General features: G+C 39.9%; 1 pseudogene; it reads right to left on the bottom strand.

Moving 5' to 3' along the window:
- Positions 1-665: 665 nt before the first annotated feature.
- On the bottom strand, positions 666-1,339 carry LOC142442490 (protein FAM204A pseudogene; annotated as a pseudogene).
- Positions 1,340-11,685: the final 10,346 nt, after the last annotated feature.

Here is an 11,685-nt window from a genome sequence, read left to right as displayed (position 1 = left end):
CAATTTTCTACGCCAATATCTTCAATGATATATCTATGATGGCAAATATCAAGTTGGGTTAGATGATAATGCTAATTGTTTTTAAATTAGGACTGATTATTAAGTGTGATCTCAAAATCCATTTGTATGTCTGTGGTTCATATATATCCCTTGTCCTTTTTAAATATTTTTTATATTATTATTGAAATGAAAACTCTGCTGCCTCCCAGGAACGAGTCAATATTTACCTTTATAATGCACTAAGGTGATTAAAGTCGTGGATAAAGCCTTTGTGAGACGTTGTTAGCACTTATGACCAATCTATTATAAACCAATACCGCCCCGAAGAGTCAAATTCCCGACGTGTGGCCAACCCACCTGAGACATGAATGGGAAGGGACGACACGGCCTGACTACGCTGCACAAATGGATGAAAGGCAGAAGGGGCTCGAGGGTGGAGGCCTGCGTATATCAGCATGCGATTTGCTTCTTCAGGTGTGTGCTGGGTTAGCCTGTGCCTTCACAGAAGGTTCTGCTACGAAAGACTCAAGCTCCTTAAAATAAAGAGCATAAGGAGTGGCTATCAGTTCCCCAATGTTGTCTCCTTCTGTCAGGATCCTAGTACTCTTTAGCACAGCCAAGACCATCATGGGAGGGCCTCGAGCAGCCCTGGGCTTTCTAGCAAGTCACATATACCGCATGTTGCGTATCTTCTTTGCTGTAATTCCCCATGCCAGTTTCTTCTTTTTTGCGAACCACCTGTCAATTCCCCACATCCTTTTTGTCCTTGACAAAGTTGGGGCAAGTGAACACTGTGGCGAACACTGAGCAGCCATCCAATTGCTGAGTTCCTCTGCCTTCTCAATGCCCCACTCCTGCTCAGCCTGGGCGATGCTCTTCTCAGGACCCGACTTGCCAACATTTTCCTTTTACGGAGGCATCAAATCTGTCATTGACCCCAGAGTACTGAGTGTGCTCCTTCCACTGCGTCTCACGTGGGGAGTGCTCTCGTGAGATGCTTCTTCTTTCTTGAATTTACCATTCTTGGAGCGGTCCCTTTTCCTCCTGACTCTTGAGGGTGAGGTTTTCTGTTCCGTACGCTTTCTGGGCAATGCAATGTGAAATTTATTCCACATCTTTAAGGAAGTCCAGCAAGGAAACTCTTCGTATACGTTTATGTTTGCCTTTGTGCCTGTCTTTGCTCATCGGTCGGTAAATCTGAGATTCCGGCATTTCCAGTCATCCGCTCTTCATCAGCTTCCTGTAGGTGAAGTCCAAAGGGCTCTGGAGTAGCTTCATCTTCAAAATTCAAGTCAACATCGCTCTCATTTAGGCCCAGTGGTAGTAACCCGTTCCACATCTGCTGTTCAGGAACCAGTCACCTGGAAGCCACCTTAAGACCCCTCCCTGGTCCATTTTGGCAGCATCATCAACAACTTCCTAAGCAATAATATAGGTAATCTGAAGGGAACATTTGCTATTTCTAATACTAGTATAATGAATCTAGCCAATGGTAGAAAATTTTAAGTACTATTGGGAAGCAGATGTCACATCTTGGTCTTCCCTAGCACAAGCTATTCTCAAACTGAAAAAAAAAAAAGAAACAAACAAACAAAAACAACCCTCACTGACAGCAAATCAATCCTGACTCATCATAGCAACCATCAATAGCATCTCTGAGGCCATAATTCTTTATGGGAGCAGACAACATTGTCTTTCTCATGTAGTCTGCAGAGCATTTGGGAGGTTAACCAACCTTGAGGTTAACAACCCATGCTTATACTAACGTGTCACTAGGGTTCCACAGAAAGATGTACAGGCCTCAGTGAGATTGAACTTGTGATCCCTGTTTTACAAGACCGGTGTTGTCGGTCTACAACATGCCTTGTGATTTTATTTGTGTTCAGTACTTTGTTTGAAAAGCATTGCTTTATGTTTTAAAAACCAAGTTTTACCCTTTCTTGTCAACTTCCCAACACTCGTTCATTTTTCAGTACTGGAAAATTGCCTTAATATCAACAGTCTCATAGGGAATCTCAATATGCTAGGGATTTTGACTGAATATACTTGAAAAAGCTATAACCCTACCTTCATAAACATTGACCCATTGCTACTCTGTGGGTTCTGAATAACACCCAAGTCTCTCAGTCATGTTTGTAAACAATTTACCTTGAGCAACCTAAAGGAATGATAGGTCATGCTCTCTGTACCCCACCACCTTTAGCCCAACACCCCATTGTGGTATCACTAGCAGGATTATCTGTCCAAATAATTTCTATGGAAATCATACCAATGGCCTAATAAAACTATTTTATAAATGAACTTATAGCTTTCCATTAAATTATAGATCTTGACAATCTAAGGACTGTCCTGTGAATTAAATCTATGAGTATTTCCTAACTTATACATTTTAAATATTATTATTAATTATTTTTTAGCCAAACTGCATACATATGGTTACAGTTTTTGTGAATAGTAGTTTTTTTCTGGTTGAAATATTCTCTCCAATTTTAGAACACCTCAGATCTTCTAATTCATGGACATTAACAGTAACAGCATTAGCAGCACCAGTCATATTGGTGTTTCCATGAACCCCTTATCATTAGCATTTAAAATAAACCCATGAGGCCAGGGTGATTATTAAGGCAGATGAAGACCTAAATCTCAGCAGTTTACCTGTAAAATTCCAGGCAGCAAATGGCAAAGGCGAGTTTTAAATGAGAGGTTTTAATCCAGTTGTCAATAACAATATGAAATGATGATCATTGTCTTTACTCATAAAGGAAATGAAAATGCAAATTAAAACCATAAAGGCAATTTCACTCTTGATTTTTACAACAGGAGCATCATGTTGTCTTTATAAAACATTCTCTAAGCAGTTAGTGATGACAGTCCATATAGCCTTAGATTAGAATGCCACTCTGTCACACACTTATTTCCCAATTTATAGAATAATATATATATAATTTTAGCATGTAAAAATGTGAAAAAATATCATAGGAGAAGTAGGCATTATTCATTAAGGATTATCAATCAGAGGAGAGCTATCACTTGACTTGCTGGAAACATGAAGAAGGTAGGTAGCATTGTGTAATAATGGGAAACGAGCAAACTCTGCTGACAGACTCCACTCTCCAGTTGACCAGCGGCATAAGCTACTTCCTTGAGCCCATTCCTCCTTACTCAGCTGATTTTCCCAGCCTCTGGGTGACCCAGCAGGTCCAACCTCTTCCCTCACTGGGCTCTTTGGGCTCGGATGGATAGCAGATTTCGTGGACAACTGGGTGCGGACATTCTCAGTACCCAAGCTACACTTTTCACTACGTTTCCCACTTCTTCCTCTGATCCCTGCTTTGTTCTCTGTTGGCCTCTCCAACTCAGCCTCACTGTCCTCACCTGGCACACAAGTTCGCACAAATCTACAAAAGAGCCGGAATCCCCTTCCACAGGCACTTTTATTTTTGTTTTATTTTATTTGGTTTTTGCACTTTTGATTTATTATCATATGTTTATTATTTTTTCGAGTTCTCTCGCTCTTCTACTCTGGTGTCCCCACTGCCCTGAGAAAATGCATTCCCCCTAGATAAGCTACTACCAACCAAACAAGAGACGTCCCCTTCCTCTGGCCAGCCATTGACGCTGCATTGGCCACAAAACATCAGCACTTACAACCAAGCCAAGCCTGTGTCTTTTGTATCTGTAGTCTCTTCTTTTCCCTGTACATCCATCCATTATCTCTTTCTTTCTGATCTGCTTGTCTGGCGAAATATCCATGAAACATATTAATCTATTTTCCCTCTTAAAATACATTTTCCCATAATTTTACAAAGCTTTTTGCCAATCCAGACAGCTATTTATTGTTACTATGAATACGTTTATTTGATTCTCTCTCTCAGTCTCCCTCAACTTTTCCCACTTATCTCTCACTACCCTTTTCTCTATTTCATCAGCGTTTCTTTCCTGGCTCCTAATAGGCTCCATCAATATCCCTAGAGAGAGACTACTAGATCTACCTAACCCAGCAGCTCACACCCAACTAATAACTGTATCCTCATACCAACGAATCAGGCGTCAACATCCATAAAGCTCCAAATAAAGAAAAACAAAACCAACCAACCCAAATCACCCAAAGCCAAGGGTGGACTCTGAAAAGAGTCTATGAGATCAGAGTGCTTGTGAATAGCTTGCAATTGGGGTATGTTCTTTTTGTTACACCAGTCCCTGGAGAAGGACATCATGCTTGGTGTGGTGGAGGGGCAGAGAAAAGCAGGAGGACCCTGGAAGAGATGGAGTGACACAGCGGCTGGACCAGGGTCACAAACATAATAACAGGTGAGAGGATGGTGCAGAACTAGGCAGAGTTTCATTCTGGTGAACGTAGGTCGCTATGGATTGGAACTGACTTGATGGCACTTAATAAGAACATGTTGGTTTTATGGAGTAGAGATTGAACTTTTTTTTCTGATTAGAGAGCTATATGAATCAATTATAGGAAATTTGTAAAAAAATTTAAAGATTAAGAATGGAATTATAGTAATATATATGTCTTAAATTGAACAATAATCATCTATTTAATTTGATAATTGTATTAAATTGTTAGCAACATTTTTATATTCATAGTATTTTTACAATATCATTTTATTCACTAAACTGTATTGAAATCATTGTTATAACTTTTCTACCATTTACTGTTCAAATGAAACTCAATTATTCATCTCTAAAGCGGTCATAGTAATAAGTGCTTAATTTAATAACAAAGATATATATGGCAAAATATAGTGATTTAACACAGTTCCAGATGGATAATAAACATTCAACAAATATGAGCTATTATTATTACATATAACTGTAATTTTATTAATCATTTCCTTTTGACCTTCAACATTTTTCTGTCTTCAATTATGGATCACATATACTTAGATAAGTTTAATTATTAAAGTATACACTAAGCACTATTAAGATTTCAAATCCAGGAGTCATATATAAATTGAATTTTAAGCAGAGATAATTGAACTAATTTCCACATTTTCCTCCAAGCATATTGAATTCCCAGAATCCCTCTTCATTTTTTTCTCAACAATCTTCTGAGTAAAGCCGTAGTAAACTCTCAGTTTCATGATATGCACACCACTTCCTTTCCCACTTTTTATGGAGTCTTGGAAAGTGCAGGGAATCAGCTCCTGGCTGTGAGCTGAAAGAGCACTGGGTTAAGCCCACCAGCTAATCCATGGGATGAATAAGTGGCAGTCTACTTCCATAAAAAGTTACAGCATTTAAAATCGTACAGGACAGCTCTGCCTTATCCATTGGATTTCCTGCATCAGAATCAACTCAACCGCAATTTGTATAGAATTCAGGGTTTTTTCTCTTAACTAGCTTTTTAAATATTGACACATGGTTTTCTAAATAACTGTGATTTTTATATCTATGATTAAAAGGAGCATATTCCTACTTCTCAGAGATGTTGATTTAATAACAACACTACTTAATTGCTCTACCAAATTATTCACTTTTAGATTTTTAATGAAATATTTTTTTAAATTCATCTATAGATCAAACTTTATTCTTTATAACATCCAAACCTCAACTCAGTGGTATGTTTTTGTTGTTTTGTTGTCTGGTTGTATACTGTTGCTTTGTTTTCCTCTGTCTAGTTTTCATGCATGTTAGTGACTCCACAGGTCTGTCTGAATAGGACAGGCTGGATGAACTATCTGGAGGAAAAACAATGGGACCGACAGTTCCGGGGGGACTTGGGGTGGGGGGGTAAGGGGGGTAAGGAAGTGGTGTTAACAAACCCAGGGACAAGGGAAAAACATGGGACCCCAAATGGTAGAGAAGGGGGAGTGGCAGGCCTGGTGGGAAATGATCAAGGGTAAGGTTGCTTAGAGAAGAGGTATACTCTAGCCCAGGTGGCGATGAAGCATGGTAGTAGGCAGGAGGAAAGTCAAGGGAGATGGAGGAAAGAGCTAGGAGTCAAAGGGCATTCATGGAGGTCTAGACAAAAACATGTACATGCAAATATATATAGGATGGGGAAATAGATCTATGTGTCTATATTTATAGGTCAAGTATTAAGGTGGCGGAAGGTCCTTGGGCCTCTACTCAAACACTCCCTCAATGCATAAATACCTTCTTTTATTAAATTGGAACTCTATGATGCTCACTCTCCCGACACAACGGCTGGAGCCAAAGTGGGTGAACAAGTAAATGTGGTGAAGAAAGCTGATGGTGCCCGACTATCAAAAGAGATAGTGACTGGGGTCTTAAAGGCTTGAAGATAAACAAGTGGCCATCTAGCTCAGAAGCAACAAAGTCCACATGGAAGAACACACCAGCCTGTGTGATCGAGTGGTCCCAAAGGGATCAGTTACCAGGCATTAAAGAACAAAAAATCATATCATTGACTGCACACCTCCATGATAGGATCGCTGAAGACAAATGGGTGCATAAGCAAATGTGGTGAAGAAAGCTGATGGTGCCCGGCTATCAAAAGAGATAGTGTCTGGGGTCTTAAAGGCTTGAAGATGAACAAGCGGCCATCTAGCTCAGAAGCAAATAAGCCCACATGGAAGAAGCACACCGGCCAGTGCGATCACGAGGTGCCCAAGGGACCAGGTATAAGGCATCATGCAAAAAAAAAAAGATATAAGTGTGTGTATGTATGTGTATATATGTGTATATGTATATATGTATGTGTATATATATATCATATTAAATGAAGGGGGAAGTGCAGAGTGGAGACCCAGGGCCCAAGTGTCGGCCAATGGAGATCCCCTCATAGAGGGGTTTAGGAGAGGAGATGGGTTAATTAGGGTGTGAGGTGTCCTATTCAGACAGCTTTCCCCCAGATCCTGGATGCTTCCTCCCCCCAACTACCATGATCCGAATTCTACCTTGCAGGGCTGGATAGGACAGAGGCTGTACACTGGTACATATGAGGGTTGGAGGTACAGGGAATCCAGGGTGGATGATACCTTCAGGACCAAGAGTGTGAGGGACGATGCTGGGAGAGTGGAGGGTTAGTGGGTTGGAAAGGGGGAACTGATTACAAGGATCCACATGTGACCTCTTCCCTGGGAGAGGGACAGCAGAGAAGGGGGGAAGGGAGACTCCGGATAGGGCAAGATATGACAAAATAACGATGTATAAATTACCAAGGGCATATGAGGGAGGGGGGAATGGGGAGGGAGGGGGAAAAAAAAAGAGGACCTGATGCAAGGGGCTTAAGTGGAGAGCAAATGCCTTGAGAATGATTGGGGCAGGGAATGTATGGATGTGCTTTATACAATTGATGTATGTATATGTATGAACTGTGAAAAGAATTGTATCAGCCCCAATAAATTGTTAAAATAAATTTTTTAAAAATCTGTATTTAATAATATTTTCTTTGATTAAATAAATACAGAACCCACTGATGTTAATTCTTTTGCTCTTCTTTTTAAATTGCTTATTTGGGGGCTCATACAACTCTTATCACAGCACATACATACATGCATTGTGTCAAGCACCTTTGTACCTATGTTGCCATCATTTTTTTCAAAACTTTTTTTTCTACCTGAGTCCTTGGTATCCGCTCATTCCCCCTTCACTCCCACACTCTCTCTCCCACATGAACCCTTGATAATTTATAAATTATATTTTCATGTCTTACATTGACCACAGTCTCCCTTCATCCACTTTTCTGTTCTTCATTCCCCTAGGAGGGGGTTATAGTTGATCATTGTTTTTGGTTCCCCTTTTCTCCCCCCACCTTCTCCCTACCCTCCTAATATTGCTACTTTCATTATTGGTCTGGGGGGTTTATCTGTGCTGGATCCCTTATAGCCCTTATATGGACTAGTTATACATACTCTGGCCTAACTGGATTTTTAAGGTAGAATTTGGGTCATGATAGTGTGAGGGAGGAAGCATTAAAGAACTAGATGAAAGTTGTATGTTTCATTGGTGCTCTATTGCACCTGACTGCCTTGCCTCTTCCTTGTGGCCCTTCTATGAAGGGATGTCCAATCGTCTACAGATTGACTTTGTGTCTCCACTCTGCTCTCCCCTTTATTGACATCCACATGATTTTTTGTTCTGAGTCTTCAATGCCTGATATCTGAACCATCAACACCTCATGTTTCATGTGGCTTTTGTTGCTTCTCAGTTATGGCTGCTTGTTTATCTTCATGCTTTTAAGAGCCCAGACACTATGTTTTTTTGTTAACATGACACCATCAGCTTTCTTCACCACATTTGCTTATGCACCCATTTCGTTTTCAGCCATCCTGTCCAGAAGGTGAGCATCACAGAATGCCGGTTGTTTGTTTTTTGTTTGTTTTTTCACATTGAGGGAATGATAGGTGGAGGCCCAAAATTCTCCTGCTACCTAAATACTTAACATATAAACATATGTACATGGATCTATTGCTTGTCATTACATAGAGATGTATGTACATGTCTGTATTTGGACCCCTTTAAATGTCCTTTGCCTCCTAAGTTTTCCCTCCATTTCACTTTACTTTCTTTCCTCTTGTCCCACTATCATGTTTCACCTTCACTTGCGTTTCAGTAATTCATCTTGGCTGCATTGCACTTAATCAAGGCCCACCAGGCATCCTACACCATCCTACCCATCAATTTTACATCACTTGTTGTCCCCTTGTCCTTGGGTTTGTTGGCTCACCCTTTCTTTCCACCACTTACCCTTCTCCATGTCCCCCCAGAACCATCAATCCCTTTATTTTCTCCTCCAGATTGGATCTGGCCCCTGCCACAGTACCTGGACTTCACCCTAAGAATATATGAATATAGTAGCTTTTCCCCTATTCTCCTTTTGCCCTTTAAGCTCACCTCAGTGGAATCATGTTGTAATTGTCCTTTTGTGCATGCCGGTATGTTGAAGAAATTTTGAATTCATGTCTTGGCACATCGGGTTGAAGTCTGGTATCTCTCTCCCTCTCCTGTGGATATATAAACATTACCCTCCCCTTGGGTGAGTTTGTGTCCTGTTCCCCTCCTACCCATGGCTTTCTCTCTCTCTCTCTCTCTCTCTCTCTCTCTCTCTCTCTCTCTCTCTCCCTCCTATTTAGTTGACTGCTGCATGTATCTCTGGATTGGGTTTGGCCCCTGGACCTCACCCCAGGAATGTATGTATATGGCAGCCTTTCCCCTATGCCCCATTTTTTTAAGCTTAGCTCAGTGGACTCATGTTGTACTTATCCTTTTGTGCTTGGCTTGCTTCGCTTAGCATATTTTCCTCCAGTTCTTCCCATGTAGTAATGTGCTTCATGTGTTCATCACTGCTCTTTAGAGATGTTTAGTACTCCAATTTATGTATGTACCGTAGTTTTTCAATCCATTCATCCATTGATGAAATTTTGAGTTGTTTCCAACTCCTTGCCATTGTGAACTGTGCCATGATGAACACTGAACACTGGAGGGAATTGTTTGACAGGGGATTTTTTTCTTGCCTCTTCTAGGTATATGCCCAGTAGGGGATTGCTGGATCATGTGGTAGCTCGATTTCCCTTTGTTTTAGATATAACCAAATAGACTTCCATAATGGCTGTACATACCTACAGGTCCACCAGCAGTGGATGAGAGTTACTATCTCCCCATAGGCCCTCCAACACTTGTTGCTTTCTGATTTATTGAATTGGGCTATATTAGAGGGTGTTAGGTGGTATCTAATAGTTGTGTTAATTTGCACTTCTCTTATGACTAATGATCATGAACATTTTCTGATATGTTTATTGGCTATTCAGATTTCTGCCCCTGTGAAACTTCTGGTCAGGTCCTTTACGCACATCCTCAGTGGGCTATTAGTTTTATTCTAATTGTAAACTAGCATAGTATTGTAGCTTTTAATAATAAGGCCTTTGTCTGATGTGTCATTGCTAAAGATGTTTTCCCAGTCCATGGGATCTTTTCTTACTCTCTTTGCTAATTCTTTCAATGTACATGGGTGTTTTGTCTTCAATATATCCCATTTGTCAATTTGTGCCTTCTCTGTGTTCGTATCTTTCTCGATTCCAATTGCCAATATATTCCCTGTGCCAAAGTTCTCAGATTTGTCCCAATTCCCTCATTGATGGCCCAAGCCTTTGGGGTTTTGCCTGAAGATCTGTAATAATCCAGCTTAAGTTTATTGTGCATGGAGTGAGGTTAGGGTCTTGCTTCATTTTTTTTGCAGGTAGATATCCGTTTTTTCCATCACCACTTGTTGAAAAGGGTATCTGCTTCCCATTTTATATTTTTTGAGCTCTTCTCAAAAAATCAGTTGAGTGTATGCTGATGATTTCATTCTGATTTTTCAGTTCTTTTCCATTGGTCTTAGTAACTGTCATTATATCCCTACCACACTGTTTTGCCCACTGTAGCTGTATAGTAGGTGCCAAAGTCAGCTACAGGAAGCCCTTCAACTTCCCTTCTTGAGGCTTATTCTGGGCTTCTTCCCTCTTCATATGAAGTTGATAATCAGTTTTTCCAATTCTTTGGAAAAAAATGATGACATTTGTATTAGGATAGTATTGAACTTATATAGTTCCTTGGGCAAAACTGACATCTTTATTATATTGAGTCTTCTGATTCATGAGCATGAGATATTCTTCCATCTGTGGAGATCGTACTTTGTTTCTTATAACATTGTTCTGTAGTCTGTAGTTTTCCGCATACAAATATTTTGTTTTCTTTTTAAGTCAAGTATATTGCTAGATATTTCAATTTGTGCTTGGCCATTGTAAAGGGTACTATCTTTTTGATCCCCACTTCCGTAGTCTTGCCCGGTGTGTATAGTACTCAGATAGACTTCGGTTTATTGGTCTTGTATCCTGCCACTCAAGTGGTATTCCTCTACTACTTCCAGCATTCCTCTTGTGGAGGTTTAGAGCTTTTCCATATATAAAATCATGTCATCTGGGAATAACAAGAGTTTCACCTCTTCCTTCCCCAGATGAATACCTTCGAGTTCTTCCTTTTCCTTATGCTGTTCGCTAGGACCTCTAGTAAAATGTTAAATAAGAGCGGGGACAAAGGACATCCTTGTCTGGTCCACTTTTTCAGTGGGATTGTTTTCATGTGTTTCCCATTGACTACCATGTTGGCTATTGGTTTTTTTATATATAGCTACTATTATATTGAAGAATTTTCCTTCCATTTCTATCTTCTTGAGTGTCTTAAACAGGAATGGTTGTTGGATGTTGTTGAATGCTTTTTCCATATCTATCGATATTCTCATGTGGTTCTTATAATTGTTCATGTCAGTGTGGTGAATATTATTAATAGTCTTTTGTATGTTGAACTATCCCTGCATCTCTGGTATTAATACCACTTGGTCGTTGTGAATTACTTGCTTTATATACTTTTGTATTCTATTGGCCTCCATTTTTATAAGAAGTTTTATATTGATGTTCATTAAGGATATCTGTATGTAGCTTTTTATTCTTGTGGGATCCTTGACAACTTTAGGTATCAGAGTTATACTAACTTCATAGATAGAGTTTGGGAGTTTGCCATCTTTTTCTGTACTCTGGAAGAGTTTGTGTGTGATTGGTGTCAGTTCTTCCCTAAATGCTTGCTAGAAGTCTCCTGTGAAGTCACCTGTCCTGGGGTATTTTTTTCTTTGGTAATTCCTTGATAACTTTGACTATTTTTTTCTATTTCTATATCTCTCGAAATTCTTGATATCTATATTGCATAGGGAGGGATTGTTTTTTCCAAGTA

Source organism: Tenrec ecaudatus, chromosome 3 (assembly GCF_050624435.1).
Source record: "Tenrec ecaudatus isolate mTenEca1 chromosome 3, mTenEca1.hap1, whole genome shotgun sequence".
Classification (NCBI taxonomy): Eukaryota; Metazoa; Chordata; class Mammalia; order Afrosoricida; family Tenrecidae; genus Tenrec; species Tenrec ecaudatus.
Note: the sequence above shows the minus strand (reverse complement) of the source record. Positions and strands in the feature narration are given on the sequence as shown.